The following is a 14,122-nucleotide window of genomic DNA, read 5'->3' as shown; positions in this document are numbered from 1 at the left end:
AATGTAATTGGGAAATATTTAACAAAATAAACAAAAATGTAATAAAACTGATAATATTACATTTGAAAACTAAGTCGACAAGCAACCTTCAGCGATGCTTATCTATGGATTAGTGGACCCCCATTTCTATTTGCATTTGACATCTCTGAACTAGAGTACTCAAAGGTTAAATGACATACCCAGGGTCACATCACCAGTAAGTGTCAAAGGTAAGACTCAGATCTTCCTGCTTCAGAGGACAGCTGTTTATCAGCTGTGCTATGTGTTTATAAGAAGAGAATGGAAGAATATACTATTTAAAAATATATATACATTATATTACATATTATATATAATATATAATATATATAATATTATATATATATATATTTCTTAACCCCCAAACCTTTAGTTTTTCAAAGTGCATATACTTTGAAAATATACTGTTGTTGATCTTTCACAATTCACCTAAGCTCATTTGGAAAGAGATAAGAAGAAATAGAATTGACTGTCATTCTCTGGAAATTAAAGTAATAAAACTGCAGGTTATAATGGTACTGTATTTCTATAGCCCAGTTAGTGAGAAAATGTGAGGGAAGCAGAAATCTGAGAGAAAATTTCCTGCTGATTTTAATCACAAGGCAATTAAGATAATTAAATAGCATGCATTTTCTTTTCAGAAAAGAAACTATAGGGCTGAGTTTGAATAATTTTAATATCTAATTTAGATCTTTTTGGATTGTACTTTATGACATGATGACAGAATTTACTTTAAACAAAAAAAAAACCTGAGAAACTCACAATTTTAGAAGTGTAGAATGAAGTTCATATTGGAAAGAATCTGAAATACTATCTAGTCATCCCCTTATTTTACAAGGAGTAATCCGAAATCCAGAGAGGATGTGATTTATTCAAGATCACTCTGTCACTCAGGTAGTAGTAGAGCAAGAAATAAAATCTGGGTTTCTTACCTCTCAGTTCAAGTACTCATTGCCTCTCAGTATATGTCAAGGAGAAATTAAGCTTTGTATGAAGTATTAGAGGTCATTAATTTTAGTAAAATAGCAAACGTCTTAAAGACAATCCTTCAATTAAGTACAAAAATAATCTCTTGCTCATTTATGGAAAGATCCATCACAATTGTTATCATCTTGCTTGGCTCTGCTTGATTGAATTGATGAACAGAATGAGATCAGAATGCCCAAGACCCCTTTCTAGAATGCAGTTTCTATCTTTTTTGCCTTCCTAGATGCTTTTCCCTACCTATACCTGTCTTAATATGGCTCCTGCCATCTAGAAAGCTTATCTGAAGTGGGGTTACTAAAATGGCAATAACAACAACTGGTCTGATGTTTGACAGCTAGGTGACACAGACAGTCCTGCACTTTGAGTAAGGAATTCAAATTCTATCTCAGGTACTTGCAAGCAATGTGACCTTGGTCAAATAACTTATCCTATCTCAGCCTCAGTTTTTCCCCTCTATAAAACTGGATAATAAACATCTATTTTAAAGCATTAAGGTGAGGCCCAAATGAAATGAATAATATGTAAAGCAATTTGTGTTATCTAAATGTTAACTATTTCATGAGAATAAAATAGAGACCAGGCCAGAAAATTGCTCCCTACTCCCAAGTTTGCAATCCTACTCCCAAGTCATTTTATATATTTGCTTGCATTTTCTTCTGGGAAGGAGCTTTCTATGAGGCATTCCAGGTAAATGAAATTTTATTTATAAAATTCTTAGCTCAGTGCTTGGCACATAGTATGTGCTTTATAAAGGCTTCTTTCCTTCCTTACTAAGCTGAGAAGAAAAGAAAGAAAAAGGAAGTTTCAGGGTTTCCCAGACTGATTAAGATACTGTTCTGGGATACTTGTCTGCTCCTAAGAATTATGAACTATGAAAGCCATCCCTGAGCTAACAACCCAGCATGTGTGGCAGCAGCAGAGCTAGATGGGACTTGACTTGTCACCATCCAGTGTAAGAGCTGCTGTGAAAAGTCTTTTGGAATTGCTAATGGGAAGGAAATGGATTCATTAGAAGAAATTAACAATAGAGCTCTGTCAGTAGCAGACAGAACACTCTTTAAGTCTTATCTCTATTACAGATGCCCAAAGTCTGTTACCAGGCCTCCTTCTCTCTGGACCAGAAGTTAAAACTAAGCTCAGATAGTACAATTCTGGTAGGCAACTCCAGGTCAGAGATGACCAGCACATTCATTTTGATGACTTCTCTAATTTCTGGTGCAGACTTTGTATGGTTACTGGCCCAAATACTCCAACCTCTGCTCCCTCCTCTATCCCTAGAAGAATATATTTTTTACGATTATGTAAAACATTACCATATTAATAATTTTGTGCAAGAAATCTTGAATAAAAGAAAAAATGAAAGTGAAAAATAGCATGCTTCAGTCAGTGTTCCATTAATACCAATTCTTTCTTTGGAGTTGGATGTTTCATCAATAGTCCTTTGGGATTGTCTTGGATCATTGTATTGTTGAGAATTGTTAAGTCATTCACAGTCATGAAGAATATTTGATGATGCAAGTAAAAGAAATGCCTGGGACTAAGTACCCCAGTCACAGTGACTGCATTGCTCTGCATTGCTCTTCTGAGCCTCTCAGCTGGTCTTTCTACTGAACTCATTCCATTTGCTTTCATTTGTTCAATACTAATTCTTAGGCAATTATTTTCTTCAGAGAGCTTTTTAATCCCCTTTTCCATTTGACTTTTCAAGCCTTTGAAGAGAAATTAGGAGAGATAGAAGGAAGATTTAGAGAGGTGGAGGACAGAATGGAAAGAGAAATGACAGTGATGCAGGAAAGTCATGAGAAAAAAAGTTAACAGCTTGAAACACAGCTTTTAGTCCCTGTTGAGTGCTTCCAAGGCCTGAGACCAATTCATATTTTTTGGGGAAGCTTTGGATGCAGGAGCTTTAACTTTGTTATTATCTTCTTCTGAGGGTGTATTCTGGTCTAGCTTGCCCCCAAAGCAGCTTTTGATGGTCTGCTGTTTTTTCAGCTTACTCATCTTGATCCCTTATTTCTTGGCTTTTAACTCCTTCTTAAAGTGTAGAGTTGCTTCCAGGACACACTGTTCTGAGCTACAGCTTGGCCTAGGGGGGTGATTGGGCTTTTTCTCAGCCTGCTTGGTCTGTGAGTAACCACGGCTCACTTTCTCTTTGATCTAGAAACAGAAGTCTGGTTGAAATCTGATTCTCTCTGGTTGGAAGCTTGGCATGCCTATGCCCCTCCCCCACTTCATCTTTGCTCGCTGGTTCAGAATGTGGGTTTCTTGTCCCAGTTCCAGCAGAGACAGCAGCTATTCCCCCCAACCGCTGGACCCCCTCACCGTTCCTCAAGCCAAGCTTCAGAAGAAGCAGTCAAAGATTCTGAGGCTTTGGTTGGAGATGATGCCTGCTCCATGTGCTGCATGCATGCACTCTTCTCTCAGCCTGAACAGTAGGTGATGCCAGTCACCTAATTAAGCCATCTTTGGCTAGAAAGGAGTTTCACTCTGCTCTTATGTGGATTATGCTGCTCCAAGAGTGTTTTATCACAGTATTTTTGGAGATATATGGACAGGTTTTCTGGAGCTGGGAGAGTCACAGCCTTTCTTCTACCATCTTGGCTCTGCCCCTTCTCACTCCATTTGCTTTCACGGCTCTCTTTTTTCCATTTAGAATATTATTTTCCCCCAAATTACATGTAAAAACAAATTTTAACATTGATTTTTAAAAACTTTGTGTTCCAAATTCTCTTTCTCCCTCCCTCCCTCCCTCCCCACCCCCCTTTAAGAACTCAAGCAATTCAAAATAAGTTATACATGTGTAGTCATGTAAAACATTTCCACATTAGTTAGGTTGTAAAAGAAAACTGACAAAAAAAACTTCAGAAAAAGGAACTTTAAAAATTATGCTTTAATCTGTATTCAGATACCATCAGTTCTTTCTCTGGAAAGCGATTGCATTTTTCATAAATCCCTTAGAGTTGTCTTGGATCAATGTATTGCTGAAAATAGCTAAGTCATTCACAGCAGATCATCTTACAATATTGCTTTTATTTTGTGTATAGTACATTTCACTTTGCATCAGCTCATGTAAGTCTTTCCAGGTTTTTCTGATAGCATCCTGCTCATCATTTCTCATAGCACAATAATATTCCATCATAATCTCATCCCACAATTTGATCAGCCATTACCCAATTGATGGGCATTCCCTTGATTCCCAAGCACACTTTCTTTTGGCCATACAATTGCATAGTCTTGCTGAAGCTGTGTTTTGAGTGCTAGAAATACCTATACAATAGGAAAGATACATTTCTTATTAAGATTGATTACATGTGGTCTGTGAAAATCTCATTGTTTTATAGTCACCCCGCCTCTGCCACCCTGTCCCTGCCCCAAGCCTATTTGTCAGTGCTCTGTGAAGTGTTGGGGAGTTGCCTGTGAGAATCCAGCTAAGGTGTCACGGGTAGGAATTGAAGCCAGGTCATTCTGAATTCAGGTCCAGTACTTTGTCTACAGTACCAGCCAGCTTCTTCCCACATATGTTCCTTTTGCGGGATTGAATTTATGATTTTATTGGTATAGACAGGGAATTCCCTCTATCAAAGCAGATTAACATCTGCTCTACAACTTCTCAGAGTTTCCTGGATCCACATAGCCGGAAGTGCCAGGGGCAGAACTTTTTGGCTTGGAGGACAGCTCTCTTTGCTTCCCTTTAGTCCTGCACGTGGTAGACACTTAATAAATGTTCATTGAGTGACATATGAATTGGATTTGAGTTAAGATATAAGCCCACTGGGAGATGCTACTGTCTGGTTTAAAGGCCAATAGACCTTTGTGTTTCATTTGAATTTGTTACCATCTCTATATAGAAAATGGCCATTTGCAGATAGGTGGACAAGATGGAACCTGCCCATCTGCAAAGAAAAGTGCTCAACTCTGGACTTTTCAAAAAGAAATTTAAGAAAAACAAACAGAAACAGACTTTTGGTGAGAGTCTAGTACTATACCCATATGGGCCCTTGGTGAATAAATACTTGGCATCATTAGTTCTAAGAATTTGAGGAACATGCTTAATGGGAGCTAATTCATTTGCCATGGGCATGTGTACACTCTTCATTGGCCTTTGTGTATTTCCGATGCCTTTGCGATGTGGTTGTCAGCTATTTCTCTCCTTGAATCCTCTGTGGTGATCTGACACTTCAGATTAGTTTGTATGTAAAAGAAGATGAAGGCTAAGGTCCTCCCCAGGCTGCCTTCTTGTTCACATGTATTATTTATTTTTCTCTGTGTTGAAATATTTATATTTAAATGGAGGCATTAAATTTAAATATATCCATTTAAATATTGTTTATTGGACTCTGGCTCTATTTCTTTTAAACTTCGGGTCTTCTTAATTTTATATATCCAAAGTAACAGGAGGCTAGTCTTTAGAACTAGTAGGGACCTTAGAGGTCTTCCCACGTAGCCTTTTATTTTAAAGGTGAGGGCCAGAGACCTAAAGAGGGGAAGTTAACGTCCCAACGTCATGTAGAGTGTTAATAGCACAACTGAGATTTAAACCCAGGTCTTTTGACTCCAAATTCAGTGCTCCTTCTGGAGAAATAGGAGGGTTAATAAACATGGAAACAATAGAATGACAAAGAGTTAGGAAGAATAGGTAACTGTAGAATAAAATAGGTAGCTCAACACAATCAAATCCACATTTTTGAAGGCTACTTTAGAGAGAGTACTGCTGGACATTCTCTGCAGTGGGAGGTATCTCTAGAAGTCATTGCAATTAGTCAAGAATAACTTTATTGAGCCTGAGGTTAAATTGAAAGGAAAAAAGGAGCTTATTTTCCATACTTTTTTCTATTAACCTTTGTTTTCTTTTGGTATCTTCCTTGCCAATCTCAGGTACTGGATGCCAAGAAGTGCCTCTAATTTGCTTGGTATTGTTGTGGGAGGGTTTCTCTAAGCTTTATTGGCTGGGTACCTCAACCCTACTGAATTCCCTCCCCCCACCCAAATACTTAATTATTCTTTTTCTTCTTGCAGGGCAATGAGGATTAAGTGACTTGTCCAGGGTCACACAGCTAGTAAATGTCAAGCATCTGAGGCTGGATTTGAACTCAGGTCCTCTTGAATCCAGGGCCTGTGCTTTATCCACTGTGCCATCTAGCTGCCCCCAATTATTCTTTGTCTATTCCTTTTGGGGCTGCTCTTTGCCAGCTTTCTGGTGATAATAGACTTGACCTAAGGTGATAATGGTTCTTAATGACTTAATGTGTCATTGCATGATAAAATTTGCATTCAACTGAAGTCTTAAGTGCTTTAACGCAAAGGAACCTATAATATGCCACTGGCAGGTCTTTAAATTTAGGGGCTGCTCTCAGATTTGTTTCTCCTTTTTTCTTCTTATTATATTCAGAGACATGCTGGGACCTCCCATTTGTGGGAAGCACTGGGTCTAACAGCTTTCTCTGATTAACTGAAGCCACAGGGAGTCATGGCCCTAAGGAAGAAATACTTGACAGGGTTTGCTGGAGGTGTGTTTAATGGTGGGATCCACTTAGGTGTTATTATCTTCCGATGCCCCAATACACAGAGTTTAGCATTAAATAATTCCCCTCATTCACCACCCCCCAAAAAACACTTTTTTTTTCTCAATAAAAATATACTTATCAGAACTGGAGCAGAAATACAAGATAAGAAAAGCAAGAATATTTCAGAATTCACACTTTTATATTAACTAAATATCCCCCAGTCAGAAGAAAAATTTACATTTAATGAATATACTCAGCACATAACTAATATCTCACTTTTAAAATGGAGAACGATATGCATTTAAGATACTTTGCTTCATAAATCGAAATCATGGGAGGAAGGAAACAATAATTTACTAAGTATTTACATATGCCAGGCACTGTGCTAAGTGCTTTTTTTTTTTTTTTGTTTTGTTTTTTTTTGCAGGGCAATGAGGGTTAAGTGACTTGCCCAGGGTCACACAGCTAGTGAGTGTCAAGTGTTTGAGGCTGGATTTGAACTCAGGTATTCCTGAATCCAGGGCCGGTGCTTTATCCACTGTACCGCCTAGCTGCCCCTGTGCTAAGTGCTTTACAAATATGATCTCATTTGACAAAACTGGGAGGAAAGTGTTATTATTATATCCATTTTATCATTGGAGGAACTGAAGCAAACAAAAGTTAAATGACTTGTCCAGGGTCACGCAACTAGTAAGTGTCTGAGGCAAGATTTAAACTCAGGTCTTTCTGACTCTGAGCCAAGAACTCCATCTATTGCACCACATAAATGCTTCATGACATAATCTAGCAGCAGACTATATCCACTAAGTCTAATGGTCTATCCTGAGCCAAAATAGTCACAGTGTGGTATAGGAGGAAGATCCCTGGATTTGGAGTCAGAGGACAAGGATCGGAATCCAGGCTCAAAGGACTTCATTAACTTTGCGAGCTTGGACATGTCACTTGTCTCTCTTGGTCTTTTTCCCCACATCTGCAAGATAAAGGAGTCGGACTGGATCAGGAGGTTTTTCTGTATCATGTACCCCTTTGGCAGTCTGGTGAAACTGTTAGAGCCCTTCTCAGAAAAATGTTTTCAAGTGCATAAAATGAAATATATAAGACTACAAAGGAAACCAATTATGTTGAAATACAGGGTTTTTCCCCCCAAAATATTAGCAGATTAATGCAATGGTACAGATAAGAGGTGATAAAACCTGTCCTAGCTTACTGGATGTTTGGAGTTAAAGGGACATTTGTTGTTGTCATTTTCCTGTTATTTGTGACTCCCTGGGACCCCATTTGGGGTTTTCTTGGTAAAGATACTGGAGTGGTATGCTGTTTCCTTCACCAGCTCATTGTACAGATGAGGAACTCTGAGGCAAACTGGATTAAGTGACTTACCCAGGGCCACCCAGCTAGTGTCTGGGGCCAGATTTGAACTTAGAAAGATGAATCTTCCTGACTCCTGGGCTGGCACTCTATCCACTGTGCTACCTAGCAGCCTTAAAGGGAAATACAAGAGAGATATTTTGAAGAGATAAGTGACTAAATTCACAACTGGTTGGGATGAAGGAAGAATGGAGAGTCAAAGATAATATTAAGGTTTTGAACCTGGGTAACTGGAAGAGTGCTGGTGCCCTTGACAAAAGTAGGTAAATTCAGATGAGAATGTGTTTTTGTTTGTTTTTGTGTGGAGAAGGACTGAGATCTGCTTTGAACATGGTGAATTTGATATCCCTTTGGGCATTCAGTTTCAAATGGTGATGGTGGGACTAGACCTCAGGAGAGAATCTAGGGCTGGATCTGGGAGTCATTTTTACATATCATAAATCAATATGTATTTTTTTTGGTGGGGCAATGAGGATTAAGTGACTTGCCCAGGGTCACACAGCTAATAAGTGTCAAGTGTCTGAGGTCGGATTTGAACTCAGGTCCTCCTGAATCCAGGACCAGTGCTTTATCCACTATGTCATCTAGCTGCCCCCAATCAATATGTATTTATTAACCACTTATTATGTGCCAGGCCATGGAGCTGATGTGAGGGAATGTAGAGAGGAAAGAGAAGAGGGCCTAGAACAGAACTTGGTAATACAATCACAATTGAGGGAATATAATATGGATGATCATCTAGCAAAGGAGACTGAGGAGTGGTCAGATAGGTAGAAGAACCAAGAGAAAGAGTAATGTTATAAAAACCCAAAGAAGAGAGAGTATCCAGGAAGAGAAAGCAGTTAACAGCATCAAATGCTGCAGACAGGTCAAAAACTATCGAAACACCCTGCTTTAGTTTGTCTTTTCTATTCTTCCCTTACTTACAATCCACTTATCTTAAAGTAGTGATCCAATGAGGAAGATTTTCTGGTCAATTTGCTGTTGGTTTTCTTTTCTAACATGAACAGACGAGTGAAATTCCAGCGTCATGGAGAGGGGATGATATGGAGATAGCCCTGGGTTCTCAAAGATGGAAAAGCTCTTGAGAGGCTGAGTCTATTATCTCATCTCTAGTCTAGAAGAAGCTAGAGAAGTCCATCTCCAAGAGGCAAACTTATTAGAAAAAAAAGTGGCTTTTCTTTTCTTTTCTTTTCTTTTCTTTTCTTTTCTTTTCTTTTCTTTTCTTTCCTTTCCTTTCCTTTCCTTTCCTTTCCTTTCCTTTCCTTTCCTTTCCTTTCTTTTCCTTTCCTTTCCTTTCCTTTCCTTTCCTTTCCTTTCCTTTCCTTTCCTTTCCTTTCCTTTCCTTTCCTATCCTTTCCTTTCCTTTCCTTTCCTTTCCTTTCCTTTCCTTTCCTTTCCTTTCCTTTCCTTTCCTTTCCTTTCCTTTCCTTTCCTTTCCTTTTCTTTTCTTTTCTTTTCTTTTCTTTTCTTTTCTTTTCTTTTCTTTTCTTTTCTTTTCTTCTCTTTTCTTCTCTTTTCTTTTCTTCTCTCTCTCTCTCTCTTGCCTCAGTAACTCATAAAGACTGTATGCTGAAATGTGCAGTTTCATCACTGGAGGGGAGTGGAGGGAGTTCCTGCATGAATAAAATCCTAGCTCTTTTGAATTATTTTGACTCGATTTTCCATATTGACTTTGATTAGAACATTTATGAGGCTCTGAAGACATTATCAAGACACCAGATAGCTCTGGGCCAATGAAAATGCCTTGGGAAGAATTTGCTCTAAAAGTCAAAGAAGGAAGGACCACCTTTATGAGCTACTGTTGCTATCTTGTATCTTTTATCACTGACAAGGCAGAAGTGGGTAGTTGAAGAGGATGCAGCCTATAAGGCAGTATGATACCATAAAGCATAAAGAACTTGGCTTCTTTTCTTCACTCATAAAGTGATCTTTCTTTGGCCTCCTAAGGAGAAGAGTGAAACAACCCACGCCCCATCCCCCACCCTGCTGAAGATGGTGCAGGAGATTGAGTGATGGGCTTGGTGTCAGGAAGACCTGAGTGTGAATTCTGCTGTAGACACTTAGTAGCCCTGTGTCCCTCGGCAAGGAACTTAACTTTTTTCAATCTTAGTTTTGTCATCCATAAAATGGTGTTAATAATAACTCATACTTCACAGAATTTTGGTGAGGCTCAAATGAGATAACAGATGTAAATCACTTTTCAAACCTTAAAGCTCTATGTAAATGCTAGCTATTTTTACTATTTCCCAGAACCCTTAATATGAGTCAGTAGTGTGGCATGGAAGTCCAAACCCTAATGTGACCTTATACTGTATTAATAAAAGCTAAGTGTTATGAACAAGTGGTGGTCTCTTAATGTTCTTTGCCTCATTTGCACCAGTGTTCAGTTCTGTGTCCCACACTTAAGAAAGAACATTAGTCAACTGGAGTGCATCTAGAATAGAGAGGCTAGGGTGAGGGACCCAAACCAGGCCAAATGGGGATAGGAGGGGCAGGAACTGGGAATGCTTAGCCTAGAGAAGGCTGGCAGACAGGGTTGTGTTGGAGTCAGTTCTTTGGATTAAACTTTCAGGGGGAGCATTTGTACCTCAGAAATTGACAAATGCTATAAATTAGGGTTTGATTTAATTGTTTTATTGATTGTCTAATATTAAGAAAGTAATAGAGGGGCAGCTAGGTGGTGCAGTGGATAGAGCACCAGTCCTGGAATCAGGAGAACCTGAGTTCAAATCCGACCTCAGACACTTAACACTTACTAGCTGTGTGACCCTGGGCAAGTCACTTAACCCCAATTGCCTCACTAAAAAAAAAAAAAGAAAGTAATAGAGAAAATGTCAGTAATGCAAAGGTAAAAATGCAAAAATGTAATAACATAAAATAAAAGTAAAAGTGTGTAGGGCTTTTCAAGGGTGTTAAACATTTACTTTCACCTCCCCCCTTGCAAAATGCTTACAGAGTATGTGATTAGCCATCTTAAAGTTGTTCTGTTTGGTCCCAGTAAGCAGAACTAGTAGCAATAATTGGATGAAGTAGCTTTTGTGTCTATAGAATGAAAAATGTCCTACTTCCTAATGATAGAGCTGCCTAAAAGTGAAATGTGTTGCCAAAGGTTGATCCTTTCAGACAATGTGACCTGGTCTCTGAGGGGGCTTCCTGTTCCAAGATTCTGTGTTCTTTTTTTTTTTTCCTGTGGTTTGGGAAGGTCTTATTTTCTGTCGCTTTATAGTTCAGTTTGGTTAAGTCCAATATTCAAGAATATTGATCACTTTAAAAAAACATTTTAATGTAGTTTTTTAAATTTTCAATTGATCTTCAGTAAAAACAAAAAGGTACTTAATGTATTCAAAGTTACAGGAATGTTTCTCTCTTTCTTACCCCCTTGTATTGGTCTGGAAGCATCAATAGGCAAGTTAGACTATAGACAAGGGTGCCTTGACAGCCTGAACAATGGTGTCCTTGTCGATGCCAAACATCTTCAGCAGCTCCGATGGCTTCCTGCTTCTGGGGACACTGGTGACTGCCAAGCGGGTGATGGTGATGCCAGGTTCACCCACTATGGCAGAAGCCATAGCCTCTCCTATGCCACCCTCATATTAATGGTCTTTCACATTCAGGATTCGGTCATGGGTTGCACAGGCACTTTCAAGGATGAGCTTCTTTATCCAAGGGCTTGATGGTAAAGGGATCAAGCCCTTGGATATTGATCTTTTCTTTCTTCAGCTGCTCAGCAGCTGCCAAGGCTTCATGGAGGGTTACCCCAACTCCAATCACATTTACTTGGTCATCCTTGCTCTTCAGGACCACCTTAGCCTGGCCCACCTGGAAGTTTTCATTGTTGTAAACAATCACATTATCTGGAAGGCTGGTCCTTATGAAACAGATGCCCTTCGTGTTGGCCACTAACTCGACTGCTTTCACAGTAGCCACAGCATTACTGGGGTAAAAGATTATCCCATTGGGAATGCTCTGGAACATGGCAAGATCTCCAAGGGCCATCTGAGAAGGCCCATCTTCAGCGATGAACACTCCACAGTGTGAGCCACATAGGTTTATGTTGCTCTCAGAGATGGACACCATCCGGATCTGGTTGAAGGCCCTGGTGAAGAAGGCAGTGAAGGTGCTGCAGAAAGGCACGGTCCAGTCCTGTGTGGTGCAGCCCATGGCAATGTTCACCATGTTCTGTCCTGCAATGAAACACTCAATGAAGCAATCAGGATGTTCCTTCTTGAAGAGTTCTGAAAAGGTCGAATTCTTGGTGTCTCCAACTAGGGCAATCACACGGTCACTGGTGTGCCCCAGTTTGGCCAGGGTAATGCCATAGGCTTTGCAGGTGGCCATCTTGTCTCCAAGTTTGTAATTTGGGGGAGAGGGCATCCAGATGTTGGTGATGGTCACTGTTGGGGCATCCTCTTTGGGGGGGGGGAAGCTAGAATCTTCTTCTTGCTTCGGATTTGGCCATAGATTTCCTCAATGACCTATTCTGCCATGTTTTTGGGGAGGGGCTTCCCATGGCAAGATTCCTTATTTTCCACCCCTGAGATTCCTCTGCTCTTATACGTCTTTGCAATGACAGCCATTGGCTTATGCTTGCCCTGGTCGAAGGCCTTGCAGAGTTCCTCCACGCTGTCCATCCACCATGATGGCATTCCACCCAAAAGATTCACATCACTTCTGGTATACTTCTACTTGGTACTGCAGTGGGGCAGGGTCATTCTGCCCCAGCCAGTTAATGTCAAGGATGGCGACCAGGTTGTCTAACTTGTAGAATCCTGTGAAGGCCATGTCCTCCCACACGGAGCCTTCAGGTATCTCCCCATTGCCCAGCAAACAATAGACACAGTAGCTGGCTTTGTTGAAGTATTTGTCTGTGTAGGCCATTCCACAAGTTGCTCCAACCCCCTGGCCCAGGGAGCCAGTAGTCACATCTGTAAAAGCTTGTTTAGGAACTGGGTGGCCATCTAGAATGGAGCTGATCTTCTGCAAGTTCAACAGCTTGGCCTCTGGCAGGAAGCCAGCCTCAGTCCAGACTGCATAGAGGATGGGAGCCGCATGACCCTTGGATAGCACAAAGTCATTGCTGTCATCCCTGGGGTCCTGGGGCTTGTACTTCATGGTATGAAAGAAGAGGACTGCCATGATCTCTGCCACACTCCAGCATGATGTGGGGTGGCCTGAGCCAGCTATAGTGGTGGCTTGGGTGGAGTTGATGTGCAGCTGGTTGGTGGTGTCCTTCAGCACCTGCAGTTTCTGTTGGTCCAGCTTATTATGGTAATCCTCCATGGTAATGGGGGTTGGCGTGGATCCCAAGCCTGTGGCAGAGGCAGCAGCAACATGGGCAAAGGGGAGCCTGGAGAGGAAGAAGAAGGAAGAGGCAATTACTTAAGGTAATGGTGTTATCGGCAATTAGGCTAAATTGTTATGAGGTAGGAAGTGGTGCCTTGCTTACATAGGTGGTCTAAACATCCAGGCTTTCTATTCTTTACTTCCTACCCCAGAGAGGAATTTGTGGAATAGTAGTAGAAAGTACACTGGATTTAAAGATGGAAGAACTTTGGTTCAAGGGTGCCTATGCAGTTTTGAGCAAATCAACTGAACTTTCAGGGTGTCTTCTTTCCCATCTATAAATTGAGAGGGTTGAACTAGATGACTTTGAAGGTACCTTCTAAGTGTAAATTGTCTGCCTCAGGCCTTTCTTCTGTCAAAAGCCCTTCTGGAAGTTTGGAGTCATTTCCTCCCTATCTGCTGGTGTCTTTTTTTCTCTCTTAACTCTGTTAAATTTAATTTAGAGTCTAGACTGTCAAATCCATCTCAGCACTGCTTTGATTGGGGGTGAGGCAAAGCATCTCAAGTTTGAATCACAGTCTGGTCTGAAAGTTTGCTATCTCTCAAGAGTGGGAGTCTTATCTGCTCCTTTCTCCTAATCTCAAGAGAGGTTTTAGAGTGGTTGTTAGGTAATCAGGTTTTGAACATCAAGTTCCTTGTCTTTTTCTTCCATATGAAGGAGCCAGAGAAAGAGATTATAGCCCCAAGGACATCTCTAAATTTGTCCCATGGAAACTTGTGATTTTATTTTTCTGATCAGAAGAAGGTTTCTCAGCAGGGTCACTAAAACTTCAAATTTAGCAGTATTTAGTGTGAACTGAACTTCTAGATTCAGTCATTTCCATAGCAACCATTATATAATAGCATTAAATACCTCTACTCTCCACTTCTAATCAACTTCCAAAAAGACTTGTTAGAGC

The 14,122-nt window shown here is 40.3% G+C and overlaps 1 protein-coding gene and 1 pseudogene across 1 annotated transcript in view; one reads left to right on the top strand and one right to left on the bottom strand.

The window, feature by feature from the left end:
• The window catches only part of KIF5C (kinesin family member 5C), a 238,666-nt gene that overhangs the window by 39,849 nt on the left and 184,695 nt on the right, over positions 1-14,122 (top strand). The window lies entirely within an intron of this gene.
• On the bottom strand, positions 11,291-13,160 carry LOC122746097 (annotated as a pseudogene).

The sequence above is a fragment of the Dromiciops gliroides genome, chromosome 3, assembly GCF_019393635.1.
Source record: "Dromiciops gliroides isolate mDroGli1 chromosome 3, mDroGli1.pri, whole genome shotgun sequence".
In the NCBI taxonomy this organism is placed as follows: Eukaryota; Metazoa; Chordata; class Mammalia; order Microbiotheria; family Microbiotheriidae; genus Dromiciops; species Dromiciops gliroides.
This window is presented reverse-complemented; position numbering and strand designations above follow the sequence as displayed.